This window comes from Anguilla rostrata, chromosome 8 (assembly GCF_018555375.3).
Source record: "Anguilla rostrata isolate EN2019 chromosome 8, ASM1855537v3, whole genome shotgun sequence".
Classification (NCBI taxonomy): domain Eukaryota; kingdom Metazoa; phylum Chordata; class Actinopteri; order Anguilliformes; family Anguillidae; genus Anguilla; species Anguilla rostrata.
In genome coordinates this window covers 33,482,790-33,502,639 of record NC_057940.1, presented here as the reverse complement: position 1 = coordinate 33,502,639, position 19,850 = coordinate 33,482,790, and the positions used below count along the sequence as shown (strand labels likewise).

The following is a 19,850-nucleotide window of genomic DNA, read 5'->3' as shown; positions in this document are numbered from 1 at the left end:
TAACAGTACACTCACTCTGTCAACTAAGTCAGAGACAGCAGGTGCAGTCAGCAAACTTGCTAATGTTAACTTGGTAAAAATGGCAAAAGCTAAACTTTCTAAAGCAAGGCTATATTTTACCCAAAAGGATTTAAACAATGGGACTTTCGAGAAAATAGATATTCTTTAATGTTGTTGTTTGCAATTCATATCATAAATGCCCTGGCCTAAATGCTCAGTGATTAAAAATAATATTTAAGTCATTCTGACTCATTAACATAATTAATTGATTTCAATAATTGAACCATTTAAATGAACTAATTTCCTGAAGTATGCCAAAATGTTATCCAGAGAAGGTGCCTTTAAAGTCCCATTCAAGATTTCACATTTAAACTGCCTTAACTGAAAATTGGAGGTGCGCTATCACTTTAAGCAAAAAGGAAAGTAGAAAAAATGACAATTTAGAGCTAGCTAAATTGTGTTTTTTTTATTTTTTTATTTTGCAGTGCTGAACCTCTTGTAAATTTTAAATAGCATTTTTAATCACAATTCGCACATGAATGAATTGACATATTTTAGACATGAACAATTGAAATTATAATTTTCTGTTGGCCAAAGCTTGAGATGGAACAATTCATCTAGAACAGAATTGTACTGCTACACTGCACTTAACATGATAATTGTAATTACTCTTTGGAGTAAAGCATTGATGTATTGTTATTACTGTTCACAGATAGGTCCCACAATACGACAGGAAAGGCATTTCAAATACCAACTTCAATTCAACCACATCATGCTATATGTCGCCCATTAAGTGTAAAGTAAATATAAAGCTCTCCCGGACCCCTTGAGAGGGTACAGTACGCCCTCTCATAATTCATGGTATGCTGCACTTCATACGGTATTGTTGGTTGTTGATAGGAAGCAAGGCTGCTACCTCAAGAAAATTAACTCCACTGCCCCCCACATACACTGGTGTTTACCAATGGGTGATGTTCCACGTAGTGAAAGTCAGAAGGTTCAGATAGAGTAACAGCAGTGTTCACTAACAGTGTCTGCCCAATAGACTATAGAACACAAATAAATGGAGAAGACAATGGTTGAACTGATCAACATGGCAGTAACATTCTCCCAGGTATATGGAATCAATCAGTTAGACATGCCCATTCCATAAACCCACTCATCCCCTACCTCCCCCACTTTTTTGTAGCCTCAGCTTTTTATTTCCTTCTACTTCTGTGGTCAAAGTGCCATAGAAAAGAGCTAAAAAAAATCCAATTGTGTTATGAATTTCTAAATGTTTTGCATTATGCATCAGACTCATTAAATGTGGTCAGACATGGACTTTACTGCTTCTGACCTGCGAAATGGCCCACTTGAGCACGAGGATGAGGCAATGATATTTGATGAACCTCGTGAGGGGAGCATTAGGTCTCCAGCGTTCCACGGCATTCCCCCCCAAGGTCTGCGAATGCCTCACCTCAGTCGCCCTCTGTTCCGTGTTTATCCACAGACAAAAAGTAAAATGGCTTTTTAATAATAAATATGTAATTTGAGGTGAAACGCCGTAATGAAATCTGATCAATTCTACTCGCTTCATGCAGCTCCATCCTGTCCTTAAATACTGAAAATAAGAGGCTTCCGACAATTTAATCTCAATGATAGAATCACTGTGAAAGCACACTATTTTTAATTCTGCGTGTTGATCTCAGGTGGGCAATTAATATTCACAGGCACCCTGTAAGGCATTGCTACTTTAAACACTTGAATGTTTTGCTCTGCATCTGTCTGTGCATACAAACATCCACTAAGGCAGGGGCCGGGACCCAGTCACGAGGGCCATAAAAATACAATTACACTGAAGTTCACGAACGGGGACAGAGTGGACAATGCTAAGCACATGCTACAGCGCCTAACATGGCTAAGTATTAGCTTCAACACGAGAGACATAATTTCATTGTGTGCTGCCGCTGGCATAGAGACCTCTTTTATTGTTCTTTAGGCCACGGGCAAACAATGGTAGGCCATCGATTAGGGGAGCTAAACACCGCCGGACATTTGTCAGCCGAATAAAAGGCCTACTCCTTCGGCTCAGCTTGATGCACCACAGCCAGAATTAATAATTACCGTTCTCATTTTTTGCGCTTTTTTCCCCCGCCTCCTCCGTCATTGTCAGCGTCCTCTCCGCGTTAGCGGGGAGCACTGCTAAAATAATGGGGACGCAAACAATGGGCTCGGAAAGTGGTGGAACCCGGCCCGCCACAATAAAGGTTAAAAAAATGGTGCCCAGGCCAAAGGGCGCCTCTGTGATGTCATTGTGGCCGCCTTGCCCTTTTGACACCGGCCTCTGAGCTTCGCCTCTCTTTGTCAGACGCTCGCCAATTAGGACAGCGACTCCCCGGCCCAGTGGGGAACTGAATGTAGATCGTATGAAAGCGTAATTGGGGAAGAAGTCAACACGGCGAGGATGCTCTCTATTCTCCCCACTTTCATTGTCTTACGGCAGTCTTCTCACTCTATTGACACTATTAAGAGGCGCTGCTTCCTTTGATGGTGGAAACGGACGTCTGGGCTGTGCTGCTTTGTTGTTTCCATATTTTTTTTTCAGGTATACAGTTTTGTAGGAAATATAAGGAAACCGAGGGGGGAAATGGCCTGTACTCCATCCGTTAGAGCGCTGTACAGTGAAACGTGGTCATAGGTTTGAATACCTGAATAAGTACTTGTGCATCTTTGTCCTAGAAACTGCAATCCATATCCAGAGATACAATTTAATATGTGTTTACTATACACTTACTACTGGAACCTACAGGGATCACCTACAGTCCTCTAGGAACGTCCACTACTCCACAGTTGAAACAATACCTGTACAATTGGCAATGGGGGTTTGATAGTTGCAATATATTTAATTGTGCTTAGATAAAACTCAGGACACTGCATGATGTAAATGACATTCTTTAATTATTTTAATTGAACACTATGTTTACTTTTTGTTATTTACAAAGGCTGGGCTTATACTAGTTGCTGCACAACTACTCAACTCTTCGAGGTGTGTTTATGATCCTGAGCTGTTCTGTGGATGGGTGGGTGGGCCTCTCCATTTGATGAATGTGCCCCAATTTTCTGCAAGATAGTTTTCTTACACTGAAAGGTTCCATTTCGGTGCGGTGGATCGAAAGTTAGCATGTGCAGTTATTTATTACCTCCTGCAACAAACGTCCCACTATTTATCATCAGACGACAGACTCATCCGTCTTAATTAAGCATTCACCGCAGCAGCACTATCTCTCTCTCTGCCCCATCCCTCTCTCTCCCCCCATATCTCTCTCTCCTCTCTCTCACTCGCTCTCTCCCCCCCTCTCTCACTTGCTCTCTGTCTCTCCCTCTCTCACTTGCGCTCCCTCTCATCTCTCTCTCTCTCTCTCGCTCTCTCTCATCTCTCTCCCTCTCTTTCTCAATCTCTCTCTCACTTGCTCTCTCCCTCTCTCCCATCTCTCTCTCTCTCTCTCTCTCACTTGCGCTCCCTCTCATCTCTCTCTCTCTCTCACTCTCTCTCATCTCTCTCCCATCTCTCTCTCTCTCTCTCCCATCTCTCTCTCTCTCTCTCTCTCTCTTCCCCTCTCTCTCTCGCTCCCTCCCCCCCTCCCCCCTTTGTGCAGCGGTCTTCTCACGGCTTCATTTGGAACGGCCGCAGAGAATGGCCTCAATTTGCGGATCAGCACCTCTGCTCTCTGGAGGGGGGCGGCCATCGCTGAAAGCATCTATCAAGCGCGTCCCCTCACGTTCCCCCGCACGACTCTTCCCATCCTCAGAAGGGTCAGGGCCGTACTTACTCTCCCATGATCAAACACAATACAAATGAGAGAATGAGTCGTAACATACGGGCGCATCCACACAAATAGCCATTAAAATAAAGTGATCAATAATCTACTAAGTTACTGCCGGGGTTAAAGTGTCTGTTCTTGTGCGAGCATTCAAAACCACAATGTAGAGGGTGAAATAATGTATTAGACTGGGAACATTTTCAGCAGAAACGCCAGTTTAACATTGTCAGTGTCACATCTGGATTGGTTCCACATCTATATTGTGTAACAGTGTAAGGATTCATACAAGAGAAATGTTTTGGTTGAATTAAAATAATCAGTTCAAATAATAGGTGTTGGTTCTTACACATAATTAGGGTGTTGAAAGGTGTTAAAAGCCACTACTGAATTTTCACCGTGTGTGAACAGAGAGATAAACACTGAAGAGATTCAAAGATTAGGAGATTTAGCATTTTAATTGATCGACTCGATAATAAAAATGAAGCAAAATCACACACGGCTCTAAAGACATGCTATAAGGATCGTGCAATTATATTGAGACAATCAAAGGATCAAATGCTTAATTGACGCATCATAAGACATCAGGATTTTGTTATATGCCATGCTTTCCGGTTGAATATTTCTCTTAAGCAGGGCCCCACATTTCTTGCATTTGCATTCTGGTCTAAGCATCGCTTTTTATGTTTTTGTGTGCTTGAATCCCCAGCACATGCAAGAATAACATGGGACTGCACAGAAAGGGGGATGACGTAAAGAGTGCATTAGTCACTACTTTATATAACACACATTTATATCATATTTAATGTACTGTATATATATTTTTGATAGTTTGTTTTGTTTTTCGTTCTGTTTGGTGCACGGCTGGTGCTAAGAGTCCGTATGTGACCCCTCAGTGGGCACAGTCAGGGGGCGGTTCCTGTAGAAACGCCCGGTCTTCAGCTCCTACACACTTTGACAGGTTTAGGATGACGTCTTTTCATGCGTTGGGTTGTTGGTGGTGGGGGGGAGTTCGGGGGGGGGGGGACACAGTATGCAGTGGAAACAAATAAAAAGGAAAACGGGACTGCCTTCACGGAGAGAACTGAAAGACCTACCTACAGCTTCCTATTGTTCATGAGAGCGCTGCGCTAACATATCACACCAGCGCTCTCTCCCACAGCTATCTGGAGCTAATTGATTTCCTTGATGTCACAGGGTTATTTATTGTCCTTCTGTGCTTAAATCAGCAGCGAATGGCTTAAAGACTGCATTAAACTGCTTACATGCTCATCAGCGCCACCCACACCTGCCCCCAAGTCACAGAGCTATGCCTCACGCATAATTATACCTAATGATGACATTCTATTATTTAACTGTTATTTATTTATTTACTTATTTATTTATGGTAAAGCCTGGAATCAATAGGCATGTTTTTATTCTTTGACATAATATATTTGAAACTACGTAACTGTAATTCATTGAGTCACATTGTCTTCATGGCCTCAAACTGTAAGCCTTATTGGTTTCCAGATAAACAGTGCAGCATTGGTACTGAAACTAACAAAGATCATCAGTGTGCTGTATAGCAAATTTGGCTTCAGTTCCTCTTCTTCCCTATGTAAAATGTTCAGTGTTAAATCAACTGTTACAGAGTACAGTGTAGTGGCTTTGATTATTCAGTTTGGATCAACACTGTTGAGATGATTTTACTGTATAAATTGCTGCACTGACATTGTTGTGCCCTCATATTTACATATATGGATGCAATATGGATCCTCACTCTGAGTTAATACACATTAGCTCCACTTCATTTTACAGAATACTTTCAAGAGCGACCTACAGTGTAATTCAATTGCAAAGATGAGGAACAGATCCACATAAAAATACAAACATGGCATTTAATGTACCTTCTTCATAATTTGTCACCTGGTATCCCACCATTTTGTCAGGAATACTCCATTTATGCAACACATACTACTGATCAATTCCATTATGTAGTCTCTGAATGTTTCATGTAGCACATGTGTTGGTTTCCACGAGCTGAAGCCATGTTAAGGGAATGAGTGCACTTCATTTTGTCAATGAATGAGGTTCTGAAGCAGGAGGCACATCACTGGCGCTAAAGGCACACTAGCAGACAGACCCAATCAGACCGGGTGGAAGTCAGCGCCGCTGGAGACAAGCATGACTGACCTGCCGGTTTCCTGACGGCCCACTGCGCCGGCCAGACAGAGCACTGAAGAGCGACGCCGGCCCATTGTCGTAGGCCACGCCCTCTCTCCTCTCGGCCACTCCTGGGCCCTGCACGGTCCAGTAGGTGCCCTCAGGAAGCAAGCCAAGCAGAAAGGCTGCCCCCCTCTCCCTTTCTCCTCGCCATCTCTGACCGAGATCGTTTCATTTCCTCCTTACCCCGGGACAGAGAGGGAGACGGGAATTGCACCTCGCGCCCCCCGTAACTCCGGAAAACCCCGCCTCGTCTCACCCCGAAGGCCGCAGCGAGAGACGTGCGGGGGGGGGGGGGGTCTCCGCGTCTCACGTTAGCTATCAGGAGACCCTTACGAGGAGCGAGTGTTTGCGCTCAGTAGATCTGAACAAAGATGGCCGCGTTTTCTTCACGTCATTCGGGCCTTTCAGGAAAGAGAAATCTTAATTTTGTATCCGTTACCCAAAGGCTCGTATGAAAAGTGCTATGGGACTTTCCAAAATCAGATGTTTGGCAGGTTTTTAAAAATACATACACGGACTGGTCTGATCATTTTGTTGAAGGCTAATATTTATTTATTTATTTATTTGAAATTATTATTTTATTTCCAGCTTGGAGGAAAGAAGTATCTATTGAATTCTATGAAATTTGTTTTAATTTTTATTTTTTTTAAAAGCACATGACTAAGACTATCACTTTGAAGATTACTGCATTCCAAAACCACACAGAGGCTTTTATGATGGAATCTTATTTTTCCACAAGCCAAAGGGTTCTATAGTTGCTCAGTAAAGAAATACATCCACTCCCAGAATCTTCTGGAACACTAACAGTTGAAATGAGGGGTTTGCCGTGCCATTTCCCATAATCCCCCTGCTGAGGACTGTGGTGAGAAGCTTACTGACATTCTGCATAAACTGCAGGTAGCCCCCACTCTTTTGTCTGCCTCTGAATAGGCTCAATCAACTATTTTACTAAAATTATAACTACACTTTGTTTTACAAGAATAGTACAGCTCTTTTTTTTTTTTTTTTACACAGGATATGTCGCCTATAAATTGGCTTTTAATCAGAAGTTTCAATTGTGCTACAAACAGCGTGTTCCAGAATCTGAATGGCCGTTGTGTGGACGGACAGTTTACAGATTCTTAATGGGCCTTTCTGAGCTAACCTAAAGCAGCTGTCAATGGTATATCTGTGGATAGCATGCAGTGAATGGGTCGGACCCTACAAAAGCTCAGTGCCACGGTGGGGGTGGGGGGTGGGGGGAGGGGGGGGGGGAGGGTCACACAGCCATTAAAGGTTTATATTAACCCTATCAATTACAAAGGGGAAAGTCTGGGTCAGAGGGGGTTGTGGAACAAGAAGCAGTTGGGAACAACAGGTTGCTAGGCAGGCTGCACTGGTCTCTTGAAATTTCCCCTTCAAGCTTAAACTTTGCTATCAAAACATTCAAAGAATGGGCCTTTTCAGGTCTTTGAAGCCAGCTTCCAACACCATTGTTTGTAAGGGTCATTAAAATGCACAAGATTTCTTCTTATACTTAAATAAAGATGCCTGTTAGAAATCCTTTAAACAAGACTGGCACACTAATGCAGTTCTCTACAATAGAAGCCTGTGATATAAATGAATGTACCTGCATGGTTCTAGTCTAAACAGGGTCCAATTCAACAGGACTAACTGTGTGCACAGTACTCTCAGACAAACAAATTTGGGTTCTTATATTTTATCTCATATTGTAACCGATTCAATTATTATCTTTGCCATATTGAATTGTGCGCCATTGTCTTTATTATATGATCTTGCTCTATACATTCTTAGTATTGTGAAAAACATGTCTACTCCTTCTCTAGGAAATCTCACGAGGCGAAACAGAGAAGAGCTGAAGTAAAAGCATTTGGATTGGGTGCAGGTCACCATGTGACGCAACAGAGTGCGTGCCAGTGCTGACGCATGCACGGCCCCGGTTTTCAGCTCGTCTTTGTGGCAGGCCCCTCTGTAGACAGCAGGGATCCCCATCAAGCATTTCCACAGCAACCCGGGCATCGTAGCAGTAAAATGGCCACAGTAAAGTCTATTAGAATTCTAACAGCAAGGGGCCCCATTAGCTCACTAATCTGGTGATAATTACAATTAGAGCTAGAGTTTCCCTGGGGTGAGATTTTCAATGCTTTACAATGCCTGTAACAACCACCCCCCCCCCCCCCCTTCCCCACACACACACACACACACCACCCTCAATCCCATCACCACCCACCCTCATGCCCCTCTGTCCATCTCCCCTCTCTAACCACTGCAGTCACCCCCTAACCTGAACTGGCAGTAAAAGTGCTTAGTGCTGAATGCAAGCTGGAAAAATGTCCTAGCCATCAATCTAACGGCAATAAGAATGCAGAACAGGCTTCAAAAAGAGGTGCTGTCTACCTAATAGTACCACCATATTACCCCAGCATAAGCATAAAATATATTTCAGCCAGATGGGGGTAGGTCTGTATTCCTAAAGTTGACATAAAGATTAAAAGTGATATTATATATGTGTGAAATCACTGCCATTTCCTGAATTCAAAGGCTCTACTGCAAGCTGAGTTGTGACTGGACCTTTCTGACCAATGCATTGGGGTATTTGGAGGTGAATACTGTGGGCCAAGATGGTAAATAGCCCTTGTCTGATAAAGATACTACAGCCAGTAACCTGAACACTCATAGGACATAGATACTCAACACAGTATTACACCGTATGTTGAATTTATTCTGTGGGGACATTATTATCCGGTCGACCAAATTTTGGAAACCTTGTGATATACAGTACAAACAATCGATTCTTTCAGAATCACAAAAATAAAAGGGCACCAACATGAACTTATTTTAAAAATCAGTACTACCAATTTTAAAGCATTCCTTTAGTTCTCCTCACACAGACATTGAAGGACCCATAAGGACTGTGTGAGTAGTTGTAATATGTCTGTCCTGAATGATTCAATTAATTAAAACTCATTTGTCAGAGCAAACTTGAGGCCTCTTGAGTTTCCGCAGGCTAGTTAGCGGCGTTTAGCATTTAGCCACATTCCTAACTGTCTCCACAGTCTAATACAGAGAACAGCGCTGCAGAAAAAAAGCACCTCTTCCTCCTGACGGGACCATAACTTAATGCATCTTTTGTTTAATGGAGCAGGGCTGTTTCAGGATGGGGCCAAAATCCTCCACCTGGAGCACATTTGTCCGTCGACAACGGGTTGTGAAAAGGAACATTTGGCAAGAGGTCACCAGCGAGTGTCAGCCGACGGTGTAGACGCGTATCATCATTCAGAACTGTTTAGTCTTTTCAAAGAACTTTGAAGTATGCAATGGGGTGTATGACATCACTGCAGGCAGAAGTGGAATTGCAAACTGCCTTTGCAAATCAAGGCATAAACTGTGAAAGTGTGCCAGATTGAAAGACATAGGGATGGCTGGAAACAAGCAGATGTCTAGTTGTGTATACAGTATCTGTTCTGTGTATAAGTATAGTACACTCTGTGGCCTGTTTCATATCAGCAATATAATTAATTAGCCTTGGTTTTGAAACTACCATCAGGAAACACTTAATCGTCTCAAGTGCATTATCTACGAACAACCATGGCCTTAACCCTGCCTAGAAACCTTCTTCAAACCATTAACACAACCCTGTAATTATATAAATGTGTGCCCACACATTGGTAGTAATTCATTTGCTTATATAATTGTAGGGTATTTACAAACTACTTAGCCAAGGCTTGGAATCTGAACACTTTGCCAAGAAGGGATTAATTTAAACGATATATTTTTTTTAAAGGGTCAATGTATCATGCTGTATGAGAGCAGTGGAATTCTGTTCAGTAAAAAGGAGAAATATTTATGGCAGGGGCGTAAGGGATGAAAAAACAAATCACAGGAAATACAGACTACATCCAGGTCAAGACACGTGCAGTACATTAAAATGATCAGTGAGAAGTCCGTAAAATTGTGCCACATTTACAAGTTAACGGCTATTTAATCGATTACACCAAGTGTATTTTTAGATCGAAATGAAGCTTATTAACATTCGCTCTAAAGTCGGAGCTTAAATAAAGCGCCGCGGCTGAGCATAAGGAGCGCTGTTAAATCACGGGAGCTGTAATATCCTGCACGCGAGCGGGCATCTGAGGGAGCGCCGCTCGGTCTCCACCGGTGGGAAAGGAGAAAAGCGTAAGTAATGAAATAGTTATTATCGCTTTTCTCTCCAAATGACTTGCCCCGGGCAGGCTATCTAAAAATGACACACTAGGGCACAGCGTAATCTAACTGGGTAGTTAGAGAAATCGATACAAAAGCCATCTTGAAGGTTCTCAGAGTGTGAGAGGTGCCTGCTGAAACGTTCATTTACTGAATAAGCCGAGGGAGGGGAAAAGAAACTATTTTCTGACACACTGCCACCCAAGCAAAGGAATTTGTCAGTATGAAATCATTATATTTTCAATCTACTGCTTGGTCATCCACAACTCACTTCAGTAGCCTACCATCTGCCAGGATGTATTTAATACCGACAGCCACCCAGTCCACGTGCCAGAATTTCAAATCTGCCGTTTTCATTTTTTCATTTCAGGTTTCCTCAGGCTAAAGTGAACGTTTTTGTTCATTTTCCAACTCTATGCATTAGCCTAAATGTAGATTCTGAATTAGAAATGTCATCAAAAGTATATATGAAAGCATACCACAGTCATTAAAATTTTAATGGTCCAAATTTAACTGACGTTACGTTTCAAATGTAACCTTTAGTTACAGCACATAGGTATTTATTAGCATGTATAGTATAAATATAATATACATCCCTGCAGGGTAAAGTGGCCATAAAAAGTACAAACTCTTCCAAGCACTGTGAGCCAGAGACAGTTTTACACTCCACAGGTTCCTCAGCACATTAGAGAGCTGCAGCTTTGGCAGCCAGTGGGTGTCGAGCGTTATAGGCCTAATTTGGGGATTGCAGTGCAGCAGCCTCCACAACTCGACAGGTAACCAGATGGGAAAAGGCTAATTCACAATGACATTGAAACCTGCGGCAGAGATAATCATTATTCATTAAATTATGTTATTATAAATATTATAAAACATTAATGCTATTGCAAACAAACCTTTCCTGTGTCCTGTTCTGCAGTGTGCCCAACTGTTTGAAAAATCAGTATTCCCTGTAGGAACACAGCCATCCAGCTAGTCTGTGTCATTTGTTTCCCCATCCCTTTTCTACTTCTGTGTCTAGAGAGTATTTTAACACTCCATCAATGACACAAGAGATGAGTTGGGTCATCTGTTTATAATGTGAAGCTACAAACCAAACAAAGATGGGTGAAAGCCAAAGACTTATTATCAAAAGGTTGGCTTGAAGGATTTCAATGTTATGTGAAATATACTTTTTAAAATGCTGATGTTAAGTATACATCTGCCTGTTTGGCATGACCCAGTAATATTTTAACAGCAGTGGGAGATTCTCTTGCTTCAACGGTTTAGTACAGTAACAGTCTAACGGTAGAATATTCGATATTTTGCTTGTGCAAGATATTCTAATTAAAGCTCAGTTCAAGGTTCACGTTTACAAATATCTCGCGAGAAATAAAACTAAGATTAGTTTTAGTATTCGCATGGAGAAAATGGCAAAGTTTTTATCAGTGGCATCATGAATTTAATGTCGACATTGATAACTTATTTAATTCCCCTAACTCTTCTTTTTTCTATTTTTATTTTGTAGCAACATGGAATTTTACTCTGTAAAATGTATGAGAAAAAAAACCTATAAAGAGTCTGAGCCCATAACAACCGCTGGAAAGATGGAGCAATCGAGAACAAAACGAAATGAAAAACCAACACTGAGATAATTGCACATTATATCATATAGTGGCGTGTTTCTACCAATGCTGGTGGCTGAACAGCGCACGGAAGGGCAATGCAATCACTCCACTGAGACCTAAGGGCAGTCTGAACTGTGCTTGATTACAGGAGGCAATATATGACATGTGTGACTTATATTTAAGACTCCAGGTTGTAGGGCTTTCGTCTCATCCTTTAAAACAGCACATACAGGTCGTGTAAGCTGAATTATTTTAACTGCCGCCTTTTTCCTTAACACCGACTGAAGTTCACGTGTAACAAGCCATGTTCTAATTGGCCAGTGGCCACCTGCAAATCACCAACCTCCTAATGGTCATTTCCTGGGAGCATTGGGAAAAAAACTAAGCGAAGCCTTTAAACAGACTTTTTTAAACAGTGTAAAACAGTGTTTTACTATTAAATACAATAAATGAAATGATAGTCATTGAAGTGTCATTGATAATTAAATAACATAATAAATATGATGGGGAAAGAAAATGAATGGTCCTGCTCCTAGTCTGGCACTGTAATAAGGATGAAAACATATTGTGCACAGCCACACACCACCCCAACCATATATTACTGAAAAGCAGTCAAAGTGTATGACATTATTATACTAAACTTAAAAAGTGAGGGCTTATACGTACTACATTGAGATCGTAAGCCAGGGCTGAAGGCTGCAGTTCTCAATGTCAATTTGTTTTTGGTGAGAGCAATTTAAAGGTCAATGTGCCTGCCCACTGGCAACATGGAAGTCAAATTGGTGGTAAATTATCTGTGTCTGGGAGAAATCCTCACCTGGACCTTTGTATTAACACAATGCTGCCACCTGCTGTATTGAGACGGAATTGCTCCATGGAGAGATGGGTAAAGACAGGAGAGGCGGCCACAGTTACAATGGCTTAAAGTGGTAAAAAAAAAAAGTGAATTACAAGCTCATTACAACAATAAATAGCATAAAATAAACGCAGTCTTCTTACTACCCCAAGCACTGCTCTGTGCAGCCTCACAAGTACGGAAACACACTGCAGTAAGTAGCTTGTGATCAAACTGTAAAAGCCTGCAAGGCTAAGAGTGCCCTATGGGGAGGGATAAACCAGATTGCATTAAAACCTCTAAATAATATCAGATACCTTCTGAGGCAAACGCTACACGTTTGGATTCCACAGTCACATTTTTTACAGACCCACAGAGGCCGATTAGGAAACGCGACTGCTCCATACACTCACATTCATTTCCCCTACAGGCTGCTCCAAACTTGCCCATGTGCACTAGTGGGTCTACCTTTTAAATCTATTAAACATTAAAGCATCTCTAAACCTGTTTTTTTCCCCTTTATCCCCAGAGGAGTTTATATCCAGCAATTTAACTGCACACCTTGCCCAGCGTTGCTAATGGTGCATTTAGTAGGCAGGTCTAATCTCACTTAAATCAAAGGTTCTAATCAAAGAACTCGTATTCAAATCACTTGCCTGTCTAAGGTGTGGTGCCTTGTTAAGAGAAAAACATGAAAGGCTAAATTCTCATTCATTATGCAGAGGGAGAGAGAGAAAGTGCATGCAAAATCATCCACAAAGTATCCCCTGAATATGCCCGTTTACATCTAAAGAAGGCCTTACTTACCGTAATTGCGAAAGCTATTTACATTTTACTTTGGTGCAAGTGGGGAGTTTGTTGGTTATTAAGGACCTAATATCTACATTAACAGCAGATAGAGCTCCTTACTGTGTAGTTCTGCCAGCAATTCAGTGTTTTGCTCTAATAAACAGCAACCTAATACGTGGCAGGAACTGCATAAAAAATGCCAGGAAAACCCTGACACAGTTCATTTACCTTCAGTGTCGTACTGGAAGTCAGCTCCAGAGGTCTCAGGGGCAGTGCTGTGACCCTCCTTGACCCTTCTTTCCAAACCCATTCTTCACCTTTGCTCGGCCTACAGAGAAGAAGAGGTTCACTCTTTTTTTTCTTCATACCTTTCTGTTAATTCTTTAAACAAACTGACTGGGAATACAATTTCCTCATCAACGGCACAATAACATGCACACGTACAGTGTACTTACAATTACCTGAGAAATAACATCTCAATGACTACAACAGTTAGCACCATGTAAGGGAGGGAGTGAATGAGAAAGAGAGAGAGATTTCCTTTTCTTTCACCTTGTAACGGACGACAAGTAGGGAGGTTGAGGGTCAAGCCAAGGGGGGACAGTTTTGTTGAAACTGTCACACATCTCCACCCATTTTGACTTGCAAAGGCCCATTTGTTAGCCATTGAACATACAAGCTGCAGTACCCACAGTTGTAACCCCAACAGATATAAGGGAATTATTACATAATGACTTAGTGGGTTAGTGGACAAGATGTCAAACTGCACTCAACAAACCACCAGACCTATGCCACTTGAAAATGACTTCATAATATTGACCAGCAGGATGTGTAGTGTGCAACCACCACCACCACCACCACAATTACCACGACCACAACCACAATCTCCACCACCACTACTACCACTACTCCCTGCAAAACTTTGTGGGTAAGCCCTGTAATGATGTGTCCACAAATTTTCAATATGAGCATTTGTGGCTTTTTCTGCCACAAAGATATGTTCTTTCATTAGGTCACAGAAAGTCATAAACTTTATGAATTTCCTGTATTAAAGTAAACATAGTATTATTAATTAATTAATCACACAGCTGTGTGCTTTTTTCCATACACATGGACTGCAGAAGCCATATTCTGCCACAAGTGGGGGTTATACTGCACTGCATAGATATGTCTTATTCATCCCCCAAGCACAAGCTTGGGCATACAGAGACCACACTTTGGAGATGGTAGGCATCTGGAGATGGAGTCTTGATCAACCATGCAATAGGTGTAGCTTCCATGTGCTGTCAAATTTAGACTAAAATGAAAATGGATATTTTGAAAATTCTATTGAATTTATGAAACAGCCCTTGGTGGATTATGGCTGTTGCATATTCAATCCCATTATAAACACAGGCTAGAACAATCACAGAGAGAATCATTTAAAAGTTTGCATAAAACAAGTATTCTGAAGAATGGCTAGAATCAGAGAGAGAGAGAGGCAGAGTGACTTCCTCTTCTTTCTCCTCTCTGTGACAGAAGACAAGCAAGGACAAAATTATAGACTAAAATGAATAACTCAAATTACTTTGCTCTCTCTGGCAAAACACTGCAGTTGGTTTTAATCTGTAAGTCATCTGTCAGTCACTGATCACATATCATAGCCCCACACAGTTTGGGGGTCATGAGAGTTGCAGCTTCTCTCTTCCATTGCCAAAAAAAACACATACTCTTGTTCTCTTGATCTGAATAGAAAGCTAACTGTCTACGGCAGACCTGCACTGCCATCTCCTGGACAAATGAAAGAATTACCTTACCCTTTTTTCTAAACCAGGACCAACTAATCTGCGAATAATTAAGGACCAGGCAGCCAGAATTATACACTCAATATATTCCTACCTCCTTTGTGGTGGCAATGTGAAATGTATCCGGACAATAAACAACTGGCTTAATGGGTTTAAGTGTTTAGGATGGCAGCCAAGCGGACCTAGACGCAGCTTTGTGGTTAGACCAGATGAGCAAAGCTTTCTGTTTTCCGTTAAGAAAGAGGTAAGAGGAGGAGCAGGTGCTGTAATTCAATTCATCAGCGACAAGATTACTCCAGATCAATGTCATTTTAAACAGATTGGCTTTAAAGTCATTCTGTAAGCTGATAAAGACAACAGCAATATTTTGTGTGTTTGCAGAAGCATAGTAGTAATCTTCGGGCTAAATCTGTCATGAAATATAAAATGCCCCCAATAAAGGATCAAAAACACACATTGTCAAATTCAGACAATTTGTTAACCAAGGTCAAAACCTCAGAGTCCACTGATACTGACTCCATACAGTTGGGGAATACAGTGAATAAATAGAAGAGAGCACCATGTGCAATACCTTGGTCTAGTATATTGGTCTATTGGGGCCAACATGTCTTGAACAAGAATACCTTATAAATGTTATTCATAAAGTGGCCATGTAGCTGCATTTTTAAGGCAAGCCTGCTACCTAGTGTTTTAAGTAAGTAATTTTTTTCTTTCCTTTTCTTTTCCTTTTCTGGATAATATTAACATTCTGCCATATATATATATATATATATATATATGAGGGGCCAAACAGGAAATATTTAATGAAGTCTGATATATATACATCATTTTTGATATATATACATTGAAACTGATATATATACATCTTTCTTGATATATATACATTGAAACTGATATATATATACATCTTTCTTGATATATACATTGAACTGTGATATATATACATCGTTTCTTGATATATATACATCAAAACCGATATATATACAGTGGGGTCCAAAAGTCTGAGACCACATTGAGAATCTATAATATTTTCACGTAAACCTGGAAATAATCAGAAAGTTTGAGGATTCAGAAACATTAAAATGAAGAAGAAATATTTAAGATTATGCACTATTTCTAGGTCAGCAATCAAATTTAAGCAAATTTATACACATACTATTATACTGCTATTTATACAAATACATTGTACAAAAGGTCAGATTTCCTTGAGTTGTATCCCTTCCATTGAAGCATGCGTTCAGATGACAGGTGGATTTGATCTACTCATCAGAGGCTCGTTCAAGTAACTCAACTTGCAGCCAGTGTTCACCTGTTATAAATATGGCTGTGCCTCAAGTTTCCAGCAAATCATTGCTTACTAAGTAGCATTGTGATAGTGGGAACCATGAAAGTGTCAGAAGTCAAATTGTTATTCTAAGCAAAGAGGGGCTTTCTCAGCGTCAAATCATGGCTAGACTAAAGGTTTCTAAGAGGGCAGTGCATGGAACTCTAAAACGCTTTGCAGAAACTGGATCAGTTGTATCCAAAAACGATCAGGAAGACCAAAAATGACCACACCATCAGAAGATCAATACATCAAGCTTAGTTCCCTGAGAGATAGAAAAGCAACTTCATCACAGATACAAAATTTGCTAAATAAAGAACGCAAGACTCCAATCAGCAAAAGTACTGTCAAAAGAAGGCTGTCTTGTAGTGGTCTCAGAGGACGAGTAGCAGTTTCTAAACCACTTCTCAGGAGGGGAAACAGGGCCAAATGCTTGGGGTGGGCTAAGAAATACCAGCATTTCACAGTGGATGACTGGAAAAAAGTCCTATTTACTGATGAATCCAAGTTTGAGATTTATGGCAGTAACAGAAGGGTGTATGTAAGGAGACGAACAGGAGAGAGAATGATACCGCAGTGTATCAAACTCACAGTGAAACATGGTGGTGGGAATATTCAAGTCTGGGGGTGTTTTGCCTACTCTGGAGTTGGACACCTGCACCGAATTGACTACACCCTGACCAAGGAGAAGTACCACTCCATTCTATACCCTCTGGTTTGCATCTTTGTGGAGAAGGATTCATACTGCAGCAGGATAATGACCCCAAACACACCTCAAAGCTTTGCAAGAACTACTTGAAGACCAAAGAAGTCCAAGGAGTCCTGACTGTCATGGACTTTCCTCCACAGACACCTGACCTCAACCCCATTGAACATTTATGGGGGCACTTGAAGACTGAGAAAGCCACGCATTCTGTGACATCACAAGAAGCTCTTTGGAACATTGTCAAATCATGCTGGGATAAACATGGGTCATCAGGTTATTCACAAACGTGTGGAGTCCATGCTAGCTCGAGTGCATGCTGTCATTAAAGCAAAAGGGGGACATGCCAAATACGAAGATATTCTGAAGTTCATGTACATTTTTCAAAAATTCAACTTTTCAGTCAAATTGTTAAGCTGATATTATCATTTGTAATGAAAGAATTAGTATTACATTCAAAACAAATGCAAAATAGAAATATCTTGACTAGTGGTCTCAGACTTTTGGACCCCACTGTATATACATTGTTTTTGATATTTATACATCAAAATCGATATATATATACATCATGTCTGATATATATACATTGAAAACAATATATATACATCATTTTTGATATATATATATATATATATATATATATATATATATATATATATATATATATATATATCATTCGGAACAGGAATATATTTGGGCATCCCATTGGGTCTTTATTAAGATATAATCAGTGCAATCCATATTAATTTTTAATTGGATTGAGACTGAAAATTATATTATTATATTCTGTAAGAATTTTGATGTGAATATAACAAGTGAGACAGTGAAATGTCGCTAGCTCTCCGATTTTAATACAGGCACGTATTTGGTCCACTTCTTATGGGTCTTCCTGCGGTTTGCCCGCGTTTGTTAATGTGAGCCGTTCTGTTTCTGAACGAACTTCGCTTTTAATTTCAGCTACTGTGTGATTTGTGGTGAACGTGCTTCGCCCTTATTTTTTAATGGTACGCAATGGCTGACAGAGCCAGAGAACTTGTCCAAACACTTTTAGACAGTGACACATTTATTGAATAAATCTGTTTTAGGAATAAATATTGGTTATAAAATCAAGAGGAAGCTTATTTTAACTACTTATATTACCTGTTTTAGACTATGGAGACATACTTTACATGCATGCTTCCTCCTCTAGCCTACTTTGCATGCCTTGGACACAGTTTACCGTAGTGCCTTGCGCTTCATTTCAGGTGCTATATCATTAAGCCATCATTGTCTGCTATATAAATGGTCTGGTTTGACGTCATTACACCTGTGTAGATTGATCCACTGGTATATATTCATTTATTAAACAATAATTGGTCTATTTCCTTCTTACATCGGCTGCCTACTAATTAGAAATACACATAATTATCACCTTTGCTCTAGTGATGTTATACTTTTTAAAGTCCCTCATCCTTCTACTGAATTTGGAAAGCTGGGGTTCAGATATTGCGCCGTACAGGAGGAACAATCTTCAAAAAAAAATCTTAAACTTGACAAAATACTTTCAATTCCTGACTTCAAACATGCAATTCATGACTCTGAGAATGAAATATGCTCCTGTTTTTGACCTCTGCACTACTTGTAATTACTGTTACACTGTTGTCTCTTTCTCCATTTGATGTCTGTAACTTGTTTGTCTACTGTCTTGTGCACCATTGTAACTTTGTGTTTTATGTCTGGCCCCCTTGCAAAAGAGATTTTGATCTCAATGGGTTTTTTTTTTCCTGGTTAAATAAACGTTTAAAATATTAAATTGTATGGTGTAGCAATAACATTCGTCTTCACTGGAGCATGAAAAACCCCCAAATCAAGGGGTGTCCTGATACTTTTGGTCATATAGTAAGCATTTATATCAAGCAACATAAACAGAAACTGAGAGTGCAGTTTGATTTAAAGCTAATGCCCCCCTTTTTTCCAGGGCAGTTTTTAATGGATTATTCTGTACACAATAGACTTAATAATTGTTTGTATGTCGGTAGATCTATAGGCCTAGCTAACGTTCATTTAAAAACATGGCATTTGCAAGGTGGCCACAGTCACCTAGTTAAAAGGTAGTTTACACCATACACCAATGCCAGAGTGGTCAATTTGGCTGTTCTCCATTTAGGAAAATATATATGCCGTCATGAAATCCATGTGGCTTCCTCTTTGAGACTTTTCCTAAACATATGTATTTAACATTCTGATATAACTTAATATCAATATTACATCAGGAAATAAAGTTATAAATACTTAAATGGCCATGAATGGTCAAATTGACCACCATTTATCTAGTTTGTATGCTAGAGCATTTTGATCACTGTGTGTAATGTTGCAAAAGGATTCCAACAGTACCAAGCAGCAGGCCAACAGAACAAGGCTGTGGTTGGGAAAAGCCTGCAACAGTAAGGTTTTAGGGCCTACCTTGTAGCCATGTAGCTGCCTCAGTCATGAATAGGGTTGGGTACCAAAACCCTGTAGCGTTTTTTATTTCTTATTGCCATCTTCACTAACGTTACACTCACTCTGTCGACAGTGACAGCAGGTACCATTAGCAAGCTAGTTAATTATAAACTCAA

General features: G+C 40.5%; 1 long non-coding RNA gene across 3 annotated transcripts in view; it reads right to left on the bottom strand.

Moving 5' to 3' along the window:
* Nucleotides 1-19,850, bottom strand: part of LOC135261470 (uncharacterized) — a 52,771-nt gene that overhangs the window by 6,304 nt on the left and 26,617 nt on the right. For 2 of the 3 annotated variants that reach the window (XR_010331949.1, XR_010331951.1), the window contains exon 2: nucleotides 13,671-13,770. This is a non-coding gene — a long non-coding RNA (uncharacterized LOC135261470). Of the gene's footprint in view, nucleotides 1-12,635; nucleotides 12,739-13,670; nucleotides 13,771-19,850 lie in introns of all 3 variants that reach the window. The other variant, XR_010331950.1, reaches the window with a different exon arrangement.